Source organism: Chiloscyllium punctatum, chromosome 45 (genome assembly GCF_047496795.1).
Source record: "Chiloscyllium punctatum isolate Juve2018m chromosome 45, sChiPun1.3, whole genome shotgun sequence".
NCBI classification, from domain to species: Eukaryota; Metazoa; Chordata; class Chondrichthyes; order Orectolobiformes; family Hemiscylliidae; genus Chiloscyllium; species Chiloscyllium punctatum.
Window position 1 is genome coordinate 14676535 of NC_092783.1, and position 14584 is coordinate 14691118.

General features: G+C 40.1%; 1 protein-coding gene across 3 annotated transcripts in view; it reads left to right on the top strand.

Moving 5' to 3' along the window:
* The window catches only part of LOC140467178 (translocator protein-like), an 85676-nt gene that overhangs the window by 67204 nt on the left and 3888 nt on the right, over window positions 1-14584 (top strand). The window contains exon 1 of one of the 3 annotated variants that reach the window (XM_072563341.1): window positions 12951-13084. The exons of 1 other annotated variant lie outside the window; for it this stretch is intronic. The gene's annotated coding sequence lies outside the window, so the exon portion shown is untranslated. One more of the 3 variants, XM_072563340.1, reaches the window with a different exon arrangement.

Consider the following 14584-nt stretch of genomic DNA (forward strand, 5'->3'; position numbering starts at 1 on the left):
CAACTATTCATTCTTCCAGGCTGACCCTTTATCCAATCCTTTGTTCAACTGTTCTGTTTCATTGGGGCTCAATCCCCAACCATTGTTTACTCCTTACCCCTCCCCCCACCATATCTTCTGCATAAAACACAACCTTTTCCTAGCGACCATCAGCTTTGAGGAAGGGTTTCTGGACCTGAAACATCGACTATGATTTTTTATTCACAGTTGCTGCCAGACTAGCTGAGCTTTTCCAGCAATTTCTGTTTTTGTTTCTGATCCTTTGTTTACTCATTTGAGGTTGGGTTTATTGTGCTTTGCTTAACATTTGAGTGAAGTTCGGGATAACTTTAGTAGTTATTTTAAGGCTGACATTCTGACGCATCCTGAGGTAATGCAAGTTTATTATGTGCTGTAAGTATAGTAATGAACACATTCTCTGAAACTGGAGGTAGAGGACCTCAGAAGCAATAAGGTTGAGAACAATGTGCTATAAGATTCTTCACAGTCTATATGCCTGTAGTTTACAAAAGAACAGTTTGATGGCTTTTCTTATCGGGCTAATTTCTCAGGTACTGTCAGTGGCAGAGTTATTATAATCCAATACTGTGCTACAAGGTGATACATCAAATATTATCTCATTATTGAATTTTCACAGCTTTTTTCACCTGATAATGAGTCAAACTGTTGGTTGATCTTTCTTTATAAGACCATAAGACATAGGAGTGGAAGTAAGGCCATTCAGCCCATCGGGTCCACTCCGCCATTCAATCATGACTGATGGGCATTTCAATGCCACTTACCCACACTCTCCCCGTGGCCCTTAATTTCTTGCAAGATCAAGAATTTATCAATATCTGCCTTGAAGATATTTAACATCCCGGCCTCCACTACGCTCGGTGGCAATGAGTTCCACGGGCCCACCACTTTCTGGCTGAAGAAATGTCTCCTCATTTCCATTCTAAATTGACCCCCTCTAATTCTAAGGCTATGCCCATAGGTCCTAGTATCCCCGTCTGACGGAAACAAATTCCCAGCGGTCCACCCTTTCTAAGCCATGAATTACCTTGTAAGTTTATATTAATCTCCCCTCAATCTTCTAAACTCAAATGAATACAATCCCAGGGTCCTCAGCTGTTCATCATATGTTAGGCCTACCATTCCAGGGATCATCCATGTGAATCTCCACTGGACACGCTCCAGTGCCAGTATGTGCTTCCTGAGGTGTGGGGCCCAAAACTGGACACAGTACTCCAAATGGGGCCTAACTAGAGCTTTATCAAGTCTCAGTAGCACATCACCGCTTTTACATTCCAACCCTCTTGAGATAAATGACAACATTACATTTGCTTTCTTAACCATGGACTCAACCTGTAAGTCAACCGTCAGAGATTCCTGGACTAGCATTCCCAGATCCCTTTGTACTTTGGCTTTAGGAATTTTCTCACCATTTAGAAAATAGTCCATGCCTGTATTCTTTTTTCCAAAGTGCAAGACCTCGCATTTGCTCACATTGAATTTCATCAGCCATTTCTTGAACCACTCTCTTAAACTGTCTAGATATTTCTGCAGCCTCCTCAGAACTACCTGCCTGTCCACCTAACTTTGTATCATTGATGAACTTTGCCAGAATGCCCCCAGTCCCTTCATCCAGGTCATTAATATATAAAGTGGACAGCTGCAGCCCCAACACTACAGGACACCACTTGTCACTAGCTACTATTCCAAAAAAAACCTTTTATCCCAACTCCCTGCCTTCTGTCAGACAGCCAATGCTCAATCCATGCCAGTAGCCCACCTCAAACACCATGGCCCCTCACCCAACTCAGCAGCCTGCCATGAGGCAGCTTATCAAAGGCCTTTTGGAAGTCTAGGTAGATAACATCCATCAGGTTTCCCTGGTCTAACTTACTTTTTACCTCTTCAAAGAATTCTAACAGGTTTGTCAGGCATGACCTCCCCTTACTAAGTCCATGCTGACTTGTACTAATCTGACCTTGCACTTCCAAGAATATAGAAATCTCAACCTTAACAATGGATTCTAGAATTTTACCTACAACCAAGGCTATGCTAATCGACCTATAATTTTCCATCTTTTTTCTTGATCCTTTCTTGAACATGGGGGTTACAGCAGCGATTTATATAAAAAAACTCTCCCAGTGCTTCAGATCAATTCAATCTCTGTCTTCCTTTCTGTTACATATCTCTATTATCAGCAAAGATTAGTTGTTTGACTGGGTGTGGATAAATCACCAGGAAACAACATAATCTGAAAGCTGTTACTTTGTCAGATGATGAAAGCCTTCTCAATGAAATACCAGACTGAATGTATCTATCACACATACGCTGACACAAAGGACAAGTCATTAACAAATCAAAAATCCATTGTATTAATGACCAGGACCTACAGGGTCTAGCACATAGGGTTTAAAGGGAAAATGAACCTGTTTGAAATTTCTGCGTAGATTATGTAGCTTCATATTCCAGATGCTCAGTGTCACACTGCTCCCTTACAGTGCCAGGGACCTGGTTTTGATTCCAGCCTCGAGTGACTGTCTGTGTGGAGTTTGCACCTTCTCCCTGTGTCTGCGTGGGTTTCCTCTGGGTGCTCCGGTTTCCTCACAAAAATGTGCAGGTCAGATGAATTGGCCATGCTAGAGTGTTGCAGAGAATAATCTTTCTATGTTGAATGATGAATATCCAATGCAAATATTAGTACTGTTTCCATTTCAGATATAATCAATCTTACAATCCCAGGTCTGACATTGATTATTACCTTCATATCTGTTCACTAAATTAAGATAGAGCTGATAGTTCAATCCATAATCTGTACAACCTGCTAAAAGAGTCACCAAGTCAAATTGCATAATTCATTTTCTCATGCAAATAGAACCTTTGCATTGTCAATGTCTAAATAGATATTTCATATCAAAAGCCCATAAAAGATATTAAACATACTTTCTTGATATGTTTAGATTCCATGCACAGCCAGGTTTCCCTCTATGTCCTAAACTGCGTCAGATAACTCTAATACAGTTAATATACTGTCATAGCCCTAGTTTCCAAGCCTCCATCCTTACCAGTTTTACTACTAAAGTACATACTCATGGGTAAATGGAAAGCTCACCAAGTTTCCATAATGAATAGTTGAGTCACGACAGCTGGGAAGACCCAAACAAATTAACTTATTTCTTTTCTGTAGCATCTTTCACAAGTCAGCATGTCCCAAAATGATGTACTACCAGTGAAGTACTTTTGAAGGATCATCACCATTACAATGCAGAAAACATTACACAGCAAGGTTCAATCTCTGTCAACCTAAAGTCAATCTTGTTTCAGCCTACAGTCTAGAGCCTACAGCCTAGAGTAATTGTGCTCATTCAGGTTGGACAGCACAACCTGTTAATGACCACAAAAATCGAAAGAACTGTGAATGCTGTAAATCAAAAACAAAAACAGAAGAAAAATCAGAGTTCACATTTCGAATCCAGTGACCCTTCCTCAGAACTGGACCTGAAACGTTAACTGTGATTTCTCTTCACAGATGCTGCCAGACCCGCTGAGCTTTTCCAGCAACTTCTATTTTTGTTTCTGTTCATGACCACAATTAGCCTCAGAGACTCAGGGTTAGGAAGGCAAAAACCATCTGAGCTTTTCACTCAGATTGACTCATCCAGTGGCCCTTGCTTCAACCATATGTGTGTGTGAACTGAGATGGGGGAAAGGAGCAGATTTAATACACCAACAGTTACTGCAGATTTTAATGTTCCCAAACAAGTTTATGTACAAATAATGGTCACTGGGTACAAAAGGCAACTGGAATTGAACCTCAGCAAAATGTCTCAGTGCTTGAGAGAGGAAAGGGAATGAAATGAGGATATATAGAAAGTGATTGACTGAGCGAAACCTAGAACAGGTGCTCTGTCTCAGAGTATTACAGGTGAACTGTCTTGGAATACTGCAGTTGTACTCTCTCAGAGGAATTTGGATAATCTGTCTCAGACCCTCAATGTGTGATTCTGGCAACTGAAGTATTTTTGTATGACAGGTACTGAAGAACCCATTACTGATGCATAGTGTTTGTGTTGAGAACCTTTAACCCCAACTAGAGGAGATTTTATTGCACAGATGAGTACAAAGTCACAAAGCATAAGGATAGTGTTTGCTCGTGTGGAACCAAGTGGCAATAATTGTAAATGTCTCAACATGATAAAAATGCAGTTGATAAACTGAAATGATGGATTAAAAAAATCTTATTTAGCACGTAGCAATAAGAACATTTAGCATAATCAATTTATTTTAGTTACTGACATTAACTTGAAGAGTTCTTTTGGAATTGCTTCGATAGCTTACAATTTATTTAACAGACATTAGTCAATCCCAGTTCTGATCAAAAAATAAATATTTATCTTCAGATTAGATAGCAGTAATTGGATGGGGAGGGGAGAAATTAATGGGTCAGTATTGCTTTATGTTTCATTGTGACATAGATTGTACATGATTAACATGGTATATTAGATCATGAGAATATTTAATATCCAAATTAGTTCAGGTTGATAATTCCCTCAACAACAGAACTAAGTAAATAGTGTGAATGGAGTTGAGGTTATGCATGAAAGCCTTGAAAATAAAATTATTAATTACTTTTATAGAACAGCATAACTGGAGTGGTTCATCTCACGTCCTACCTGGATGGTTAGATCTGTTTCCTGAATCAGTCCATTCAAGTTGTCTTTTTACACCTACAGAGTTTTCACCCAGATAGTGTGAACCCTCTACTAAAGCAGCCAGCTTATGACAGGTAATGAGTGTTGTGTTGAAGTTTTGAACTTCTCATGTGCCAAAGTCTCATGGAGATTTAAAGGATTTGAAGCGGGGCTTTCAAATGAAACAGCAATTGTGAGGTGAAAATGATTCGTGGTCTTCAAGCTTAGAATGTGCAAAAGCAGCTAAGCAATTTTATTGCAAACGTATGAGTCACATGGCTTGTTCCAGTAAACAATATCATAAACAGATGCCCTGAGGACAGCCTGGTGAATGTTTAGTGCTTAGCAACCACTTTTGATCCAAGTCTGTCTGGACAGGTACTCAGTGTTGACGTTTTTTCTATAACTAAAAACAATACATTCCATCAAGGCAAGGTATCTTTAGATCGCAAGTTGATGTTTATGTAAAAGATTTTAGTTCCTTCTGTAACAGGAATGAATTGTGTTTGATTGTGATGGTGGCCTCCATCCCTTCTTAATTAGATTACATGATGGTGTTTATCCTGTGTCACTGTTGTGATGTCATTAATTTTGGTCCCTTTTTAATCATCCTTTTAAACAGAGATAGAGGAAAGTCCGTTGAAAATTTCAGAATAGATATTTGTAGATTTTTATGAGGGAAGGTTAATTAGGAATACAGAACCAAAGTGGATTTTTGGAATTAAAGTAGAGATCAACCATTGTCTATTTGAATAATGGAGGGAATGTAGTGAAAGTGTTGTTTTTCAGTAGTTTGCATTCATGCATCGATGTTATAGATGAACAACAATATTTGTAGATGAGCAGGGAAACTTTTTCCAGTACTCTAACAATGTTAATTTCTCAGTAAACATCACCAGGACAGTTATCTGCTCATTTATTTTGTCACTGTTTGTGGGATATTGCTGTGCACAAATTGGTTACTGCAAATTTCTCAAAATTCTAACACTGATAACAGTTCAAAAGAGTGCCTTTGGCTTTAAAATGCTTAAGGGTGTCCTGAGATTTTTTTAAGTTGCTATACATAAGAACACAAAAACCTAAGAACTTGGAGCAGGAGGAGGCAATTCGGCCCATTAAGCCTGCTCCACCTTGGCTGATCTCATAGAGTCATAGAGATGTACAGCATGGAAACAGACCCTTCGGTCCAACCTGTCCATGCCAACCAGATATCCCAACCCAATCTAGTCCCACCTGCCAGCACCCGGCCCATATCCTTCCAAACCCTTCCTATTCAAATACCCATCCAAATGCCTCTTAAATGTTGCAATTGTATCAACCTCTACCACTTCCTCTGGCAGTTCATTCCATACCCATACCACCCTCTGTGTGAAAAGGTTGCCCCTTAGGTCTTTTTTATATCTTTCCCTCCCACCCTAAACCTATGCCCTCTAGTTCTGGACTCCCCGACCCCAGGGAAAAGACTTTGCCTATTTATCTTATCCATGCCCCTCATAATTTTGTAAACCTCTATAAGGTCACCCCTCAGCCTCCGACGCTCCAGGGAAAACAGCCCCAGCCTGTTCAGCCTCACCCTATAGCTCAAATTCTCCAAATCTGGCAACGTCCTAGTAAATCTTTTCTGAACCCTTTCAAGTTTCACAACATCTTTCTGATAGGAAGGAGAACAGAATTGCATGCAATATTCCAATAGTAGCCTAACCAATGTCCTGTACAGCCGCAACATGACCTCCCAACTCCTGTACTCAGTACTCTGACCAATAAAAGAATGCATACTACTTTCCTCACTATCCTTTCTATCTGCGACTTCACTCTCAAGGAGCTATGAACCTGCACTCCAAGGTCTCTTTGTTCAGCGACACTCATCTTCGCCTCAACTCCACTTTCCTGGCTGCTTTAATAGCCTTTCAACCCATTGTTCATAAAAACTTGTCTATTTCCTCCTTAAATTTACTCAATGTTGCAGTGTGGGGCAGTGAATTCCACAAATTCATGACTGATACTCTCCCTTTAAACTGTTTTTCTATGACCTTCTTTCTTGTTCTGGCTTGAAAAGGCTGTAGTACATGTCACACCTATGTTACTTCTTCCGGTGAGATTTCTTGAGTCCATCCTCAGGTAAAAAGTCTCCATTTCTCATGTGCAGTCTGATCTAACTTTAAGGAGCCTTGAGGCTGAAACTGAGAGGCCTAATTAGCACAAACAAATGGCATCAGTTCATTTTTATTTAATCAATTTCAAATTTCAACTCAAAATTCATATCATTTTATGTACCTTGTGCTATAAGTAGAAACAGGAACTGTAACAGAAATAGTTTTAAGTCAGAAGGAGAAAGGTTTTAAAAAGACATAGGGCAATTCTTTTACACAGAGAGTGGTTTGTGTGTGGGATGAACTTCCGGAGGAATTGGTGGATGGGTACAGTTACAATGTTAAAAAGACATTTGGATAAGTACATGAATAAGAAATGTTTGGAGGGATATGGGCCAAGCACAGGTAGGTCGGACTGGGTTAATTTGGGATTATGGTCGGCATGGACTGGTTGGACCAAAAGGGTCTGTTTCCATGTTGTATGACTCTATGTTAGGATTAGACAGCTCAAAGCACAGTAACTAATGGTGCAAATCATAGATGTGCAAGATGTCAGACTGACAGGAGTGCAGAGGTGATTAAACAGAAATGGAGGGGCCAGGTTATGGATGGATTTAGAAACAAAGATGAGAATTTCAAAGTTAGTGATAAAATGCAATACAGTTGTAATATTAACAGGAAACAAATCAGTAATAAATAGACCATTTTTAAAAACACTTTTACAAGAATGTGCAGGAGGAAGAAATTATGGTTAAATGAAACATGATAGAAGCATAAGATAGAAAAGCAAACCACAACTGATGCCAGATACCTTGAAGTAAAGTAGAAGGTGCTGGAAATATTCAACAGATCAGGCAGCATCTGTGAAGAGAACTAACACTTCAGGTTGTGATGGTTCTTCATCAGAAACATCATAGATGCTGCCTAACCAGCTGAGTACTACCAGCATTTTCTGTTAATATTTCACATATTGTGGGAGTTCTGCAAATTGGTTGGTACTGCCACCCAATGTCCAAAAGCAGAAGGGGCTGTTAATATCAATGGGGAACAAATTCTGGGAGTGTTTCAGGCAATGCTTAGTGAAGATTGTAATATCGCAATAACAAAAATCGAATAATGATTTCCAGGGGTCTCATGAGTAGATGTACGATGGTATGACACTGAGGCACAAACCTATGTTCAGTTCTTGATTTATATTGAGATGAATGCTTTCAGATGAAGAACAAGTTAGAACATAGTTTGAAGCATAATCAGGACCCCTTGAGTTGCTGGAGCCTTATATCAAGAGTTCCTGATTCTGATTACCATCTGGATGACATCGACTGAATACAGATGACAAGAGGAACAGGATCAGGCAGAACAGTGATGTTGAACAGTCATAGAGCCATACAGCATGGAAACAGACCCTTTGGTCCAACCAGTCCATGCTGAACATAATCCCAAACTAAATTAGTCCCACCTCCCTGCTCCTGGCCCATATCCTTTCCTATTCATGTATCCATCCAAGTGTCTTTTACACACTGTAATTGTACCTGCGCTGGAAGTTCATTCAACACCCAAACCAACCTCTGTGTTAAAAAATTGCCTCTTACGTGTTTTTTAAATCTCTCTCCTCTTACCTTAAAAAAATGTGCCCCAAAGTCTTGAAATTCCCTATCTTAGGGAAAAGACAACTACCTATACCTCTCATTATTTTATTGACTTCTACAAGGTCACCTCTCAACTTCCTATGCTCCAGTGAAAAAAGTCCCAGCCTATCCAGCCTTTCTTTATAATTCAAACCTTCTATACCTGGCAACTTCCTGGTCAATATTTTCTAAACCCTCTCTAATTTAGTAATACCCATCCTATAACTGGACAGCCACAAAAAGAGGCCTCACCAATGTCCTGTATAATCTTAACATAACGTCCCAACTCCTATACTCAAAAGGACTGAGCAATGAAGGCAAGTGTGTCATATGCCTTTTAACCAGCCTGTCTATATGTGAAGCCAACTTTAAAGAATTGTGTACCTGCTACTCTAGGTCCCTCTGTTCTAGAACATTACCCAAGGCCCTAACATTAATTGTATAAGCCCTACCCTTGTTTGTTATACCAAAATGCAATACCTTGCATTTATCCAGATTGAACTCCATCTGTCATTTCTCAGTCCATTGACCCATTTGATCAAGATCCTGTTGTGATCTTAGAAAGCCTCCTTCACTGTCTCCTATGCCACCAAATTTGGTGTCATCTGCAAACTTACAAACCAAGCCTTCTATATTCTCATCCAAACCAGTTACATAAACGACAGACAAAAAAGCACCCAGAACAATCTCTGTGGAACACTGCTGGTCACAGGCCTCTGTTTGGAAGAGCAACCCTCCACCATTACTCTCTGTCTTTTGGTGTTAAAAGCCAATTATGTATCCAATTGGCAAACTCATCTGAATCTGCTGTGACCTAACTTTATTAATTAGATGAATAGTTTGTTTGTAGTTTTAGGCCAAGGTTCATTACTGAGGAATTTTCGACTTGAACAAAGGAAGACCAACACACAGGGAGACCAATCTCAAGCCTAGTTTCAGCACAGTTAAGAGAAACAAAAAGTGATGAAAACATCTTGTACAAACCATAGTATAACAAGATCCAGTTAAATTAAACACTGATAGAATAAGAATTCTGATGCTTAAATATTCCCTTTATTTGTAATAGAAAATATATTATTCCATTTATCAGATAAGGCAGTTTGTTCACAGCCCCATGGACTGTATTATGGAGAAAGATAACCCAAGTTTATTCTCAATACCCTCCTCAGAATGATGCCATTAAGTTCTTAAAGTAGATTGCACACTCTTTCAATCCAAGGAAATTTTTTTTATGATCCTAAAACAAGAATTAGATGAGTATCAAATCTATCCACCAAGGTTACCCATCCAAGAAAATAGAAAATTGAAATGTCACATTTCTATTACTTAACATTGTTCAAAGCAGAAATTTATACAATAAGAACTCATGACAAATTATCAGTATATTTTGGAGACATCATCATTTTTAAAACATTATCCATGTGACCATGTGTAACCAGACAATAGAGAATATCTTTGCTCTACTATAATTTCCTGAAGCTTAATATTAGAGTCATAGTCATAGATCCTTCGGTCTGATTCGACCATGCTGACCAGATATCCTAAATAAATCTAGTCCTGTTTGGCAGCATTTGGCTCATATCTCTCTAAATCCTTCCTATTCAAGTACCTATCCAGATGCCTTTTAAATGTTATAATCATACCAGCCTCCACCACTTCCTCTGGCAGCTCATTCCATACTCACACCACCCTCTGCATGAAAAAGTTGCCCCTTAGGTCCCTTTTAAATTTTTTCCCCTCTTACCTTAAACCTGTGCCCTCTTGTTCTGGACTCCCCCACCCCAGGGAAAAGACTTTGTCTATTTATCATTTCCATGCCCACCCCCCCCCCCCCCCCCCCCCCCCCCCCCATGATTTTATTAATCTTTAAAAGGTTATCCCCTCAGCCTCCGACACTCCAGGGAAAATAGCCCCAGTCTATTCAGTATCTCCCTATAGCTCAGATCCTCCAGCCCTGGCAACATCCCTTGCAAATCTTTTCTGAGCCTTTCAAGTTTCACAACATCCTTACTATAGCAGGGAAACCAGAATTGCACACAATATTCCAATAGTGGCCTAACTAGTGTCCTCTACATCCGCAACATAATCTTCCAACTCCTATGCAGTGACCAAACGCCGCCTTCATTGTTAAAATAATTCTGTCTAATAGAAATTGATAATTATACTTTATTTTTTAAAAATCTGATAAAATGTAACTTTTTTTACACATACTGCAATCATGTTATATATTTTCAAATGTGATTATACCGTAGTGTCTGTAATTACATAAATATGCAATCCTCTGTCATTTCTAACCTTGCAATGTAGGATATCTTAATAGTTTTTCTAATCTTGTTAGGTCAGATTTGATCCCCATGTAATTGTATGTTTTTTTAAAATGACCGTGAAGAACATTTGTGTTCACATCTTAAACTGTATTCTCCTGCCATTTCTATTCTGCATTGCTAGATTTAATTCATAATGTGGGACTATGAAAATTATTTTATTCTCATTGGCTCTTGCAAAGATAGCTTTACTAACTGGGGATCTGTTACCTATCTCAACAACACCATGAATTTACTTTTGTAGTAACTTTAACCATCTTAAAATATTTACCTGAAACTTCATCAAATAAAATTTGATGCAGCCAACGCTTGTTTTTACCAAAAGCTAAAAATCATTTTCAAGGAGGGAGAGAAAAGTAGAGACATAGAGATATTTTAGGGAGGGATTCCAAACCTAGGGGGCTTGCAATGATTAAGTGACAAAAGCCAGGCATGTGCAAGGGGCAGAATTGAAGGTATCTAGAGGTCTTGGAGGATTGAAAGGATAGAATAAGTTATAGAGGTAGGGCCGGATTTGGAAATGAGGATGTCAATGTTAAAATCCAGGCATTGCTTTAGATATAAATAATGAATGGGACTTGATACAATTGAGAATGTGATTAATGAGTATTCCAGTTATTAAAAATACAGATGTGAGTGAGGTAAAGCATCTTACCACTTTAACAAACCTTTCTTGGGGAGATTTTACAGAAAATGCTTTTTTGTTTCAATTGACTGTTGCCATCTGTTTCCTTGTGTATTCCCCATATCATGTTTCTGACAAAAAGCGATGACCTTTTGAATTTAAACAAAAGCTTTGGGGGTCACCATTCCTTTGTGCATTCCCCACAACACCTCAACCAATTACAGTCCACTTGCCTGTTTCTCAAACAGTATAAGTTGATGTTCCCTTTGAAATTTGGAATTCTTTAGTCTGTCCTGATAAGTGCAAGAGAAAACTATGACATCATGCCTCCTCTATTAGCAATACTCAAGTTTGGTACAGCCAAGCAGTATTTGAATTCTAAATCAGTTCATGCATAATGAATTACTTCTGATTGAGAAAGTTAGTGTTACATAGTAAATTTGGTGCCCATTTGATAAGACTACATTTAGACTAGATTCCCTACAGTGTGGAGACAGGCCCAGTCCACACCGACCCTCCGAAGAGTAACCCACCCAGACCCATTTCCCTCTGACTAATGCACCTAACACTATGGGTAATTTCCCATGGCCAATTCACCTGACCTGCACATCTTTGGACCGTGGGAGGAAACCGAGCACCCAGAGGAAACCCACACAGACACGAGGAGAATGTGCAAACTCCACACAGACCTGTGATCTCAAAACATTAACAGAATGAAACCTGATTAATGTGTTTTTGATAACTGGTTAACAGCTACAACACTAGGTGAACACACTTTTATTTTGAGTAGCGTCATTCAGACTTTTATATTCATTTGAACACCTAGATGAACCTTAATTTAATGTCTTAATTGAAGGATGCTTCCTGCAATAATGTAGCACAGTCCTGATAGCGGAACTGCCAAGTTTGGATTTTTTTTTACCCAAGTCCAATTGTGGTTACGGACTCAAAACCTTATGACTCCTAGGTGAGCATGTTTCCACTAAGACAATCTGAAGGAAATAGATTTATGTAGCGCCTATCACCAACACTGAACTTCTCAAAGTGCTTCACCGCCAATAAAATGGTGTAATTACGTTGCCACTGCCAATTTGCTCCCATATACAACATGACCAAAACTGTTTTTTTGAAGTTGTTTAAGTGATAAATAGTGGCCAGGACACCTTCAGACGAGTTTTGGGGGAAATCTCATATCGTTTTGTTTTTGTTTCAGGAAATGACCGGGCACTGTCTGCCACTCGTCACTTTTAGACGATAACAGATAATGGCCCACTCCTAAGAGACAGTGATCTTGAAACCTCATATTTCACTGACCTCCTCTTTCAGCTGACATTTACACACTTCTTGAGAAACGTACGGAAGGAAGCAGCTGACCAAATTTGACATTACGCTGACAAATATCTTGGTGTGAGATTTTATTATTTTCTAATTCATTCTACATGTCGGCATCAACATCTTGGTCAATGGCTCCCTCTTATGTTTGAAGGAGCAGGGTGTAGAAGTGTGGCAATTTACAGGGCCGAGCTGCTAACTGGATGTCACATAAAGAACTTCCAATTGCGCTGCGCTTTGTACTTGCAAAAAAACTCCATAGCCAATGAGCGCCTCACAGAACAGCAGTCACAAATATTGGGGCAGACATTGCAACATAGCAAGATCCCAGCAAAGGTTCTGAGTAAACTTGGCGATGTGGCGAAGAGGGGAGTGGTCTGGTTCATGGGTGTAGCAAAAGGTAAACTATTTTCACAATATATCATCGAGCAGATCCCAACTCCGCCCGGGAGAAGCAAGCCAGCAGCTCTCATCATTTACCAGCAATCCTCTTGGTCCTGGTTTCCTGTTTCCCACTGGAGACTACACGCACTAACTCTCCAACTTCCTTGGAGGTAGGGAAGTCCGGAATGTGTCGGGCATAATAATTAGTTGAAACTGGTGTAATAATTAGTTGAAACTGAGGAGTTAGCAGCAGTTAGTGAACTGATGGGTTTGGAGCCTACTGCTGACTGACAGACAATGTGTGTCACTGAGTGGAGGCTGGCATTGAACTTTGAGAAGCTTGTCCAGTCTGCATTAAGCATAAAGGATCCCTTAAATGGCCAGTATATAGGGCCTGAGTCCTTCAGAGAAATCTCTTTTTTTCTGTTAAAATTGAATCTTTGCCATAAAATCCATGTTTCTAGATTTATGTAGAGCAGAATTCCTAGCTCTCCACACCACAGTACGTCGCAATTAAACTATTGCGACCTAAGATACGGTGGTTTAGTGGTTAGTACTGCTGCCTCACAGCACTCGGAACTCGGGTTCGACTTCAGCCTTGGGTGACTGTGTGGAGTTTGTACATTTTCCACTGTGTCTGCGTGGGTTTCCTCCGGGTGCAACGGTTTCCTCCCACAGGGTAAAAACAATGACTGCAGATGCTGGAAACCAGATTCTGGATTAGTGGTGCTGGAAGAGCACAGCAGTTCAGGCAGCATCCAAGGAGCAGCGAAATCGACGTTTCGGGCAAAAGCCCTTCATCTGGTTTCCTCCCACAGTCCAAAGATGTGCAGGTCGGGTGAACTGGCCATATTCAGGGATGTGTAGGTTAGGTACATTAGTCAGGGTGGGTTACTCTTCCGAGATTTGGGGCAGACTTGTTGGGTCGAAGGGCCTGTTTCCACACTGTAAGGATTCTATGATATTGTAAAACAGTATTTTCCCAAATATATACATCATTCATAACATTTGTATAAGTACTTTACAGAAGATTTTTGACTTGGAAGTGATGGTGCAATAACTTGCCAGGTATATTGTTCAGTATTATTTTGCAGATTTGGAGGTTGAGAATGGGAGAGATTGTGTCCTACTTCACACCAATTGATAATCCTGGCGTTTCAGTGTTGAACATGCAATGTTTCTCAGCTTGTTGTGTAATGGGCCCTCCATTATGGTCACTACATGATACCAATTGCCGATAATTTCACCAATTGCATTGCGGAATTTATGATTCCCATGGAAACTGCCCATGGCATCTCCTCCTTTGTGGAGTGCCATACTTGGGCGGCACAGTGGCACAGTGGTTAGCACTGCTGCCTCACAGCGCCAGAGACCCGGGTTCAATTCCCGCCTCAGGTAACTGTCTGTGTGGAGTTTGCACATTCTCCCTGTGTCTGCGTGGGTTTCCTCCGGGTGCTCCGGTTTCCTCCCACAGTCCAGAAATGTGCAGGTCAGGTGAATTGGCCATGCTAAATTG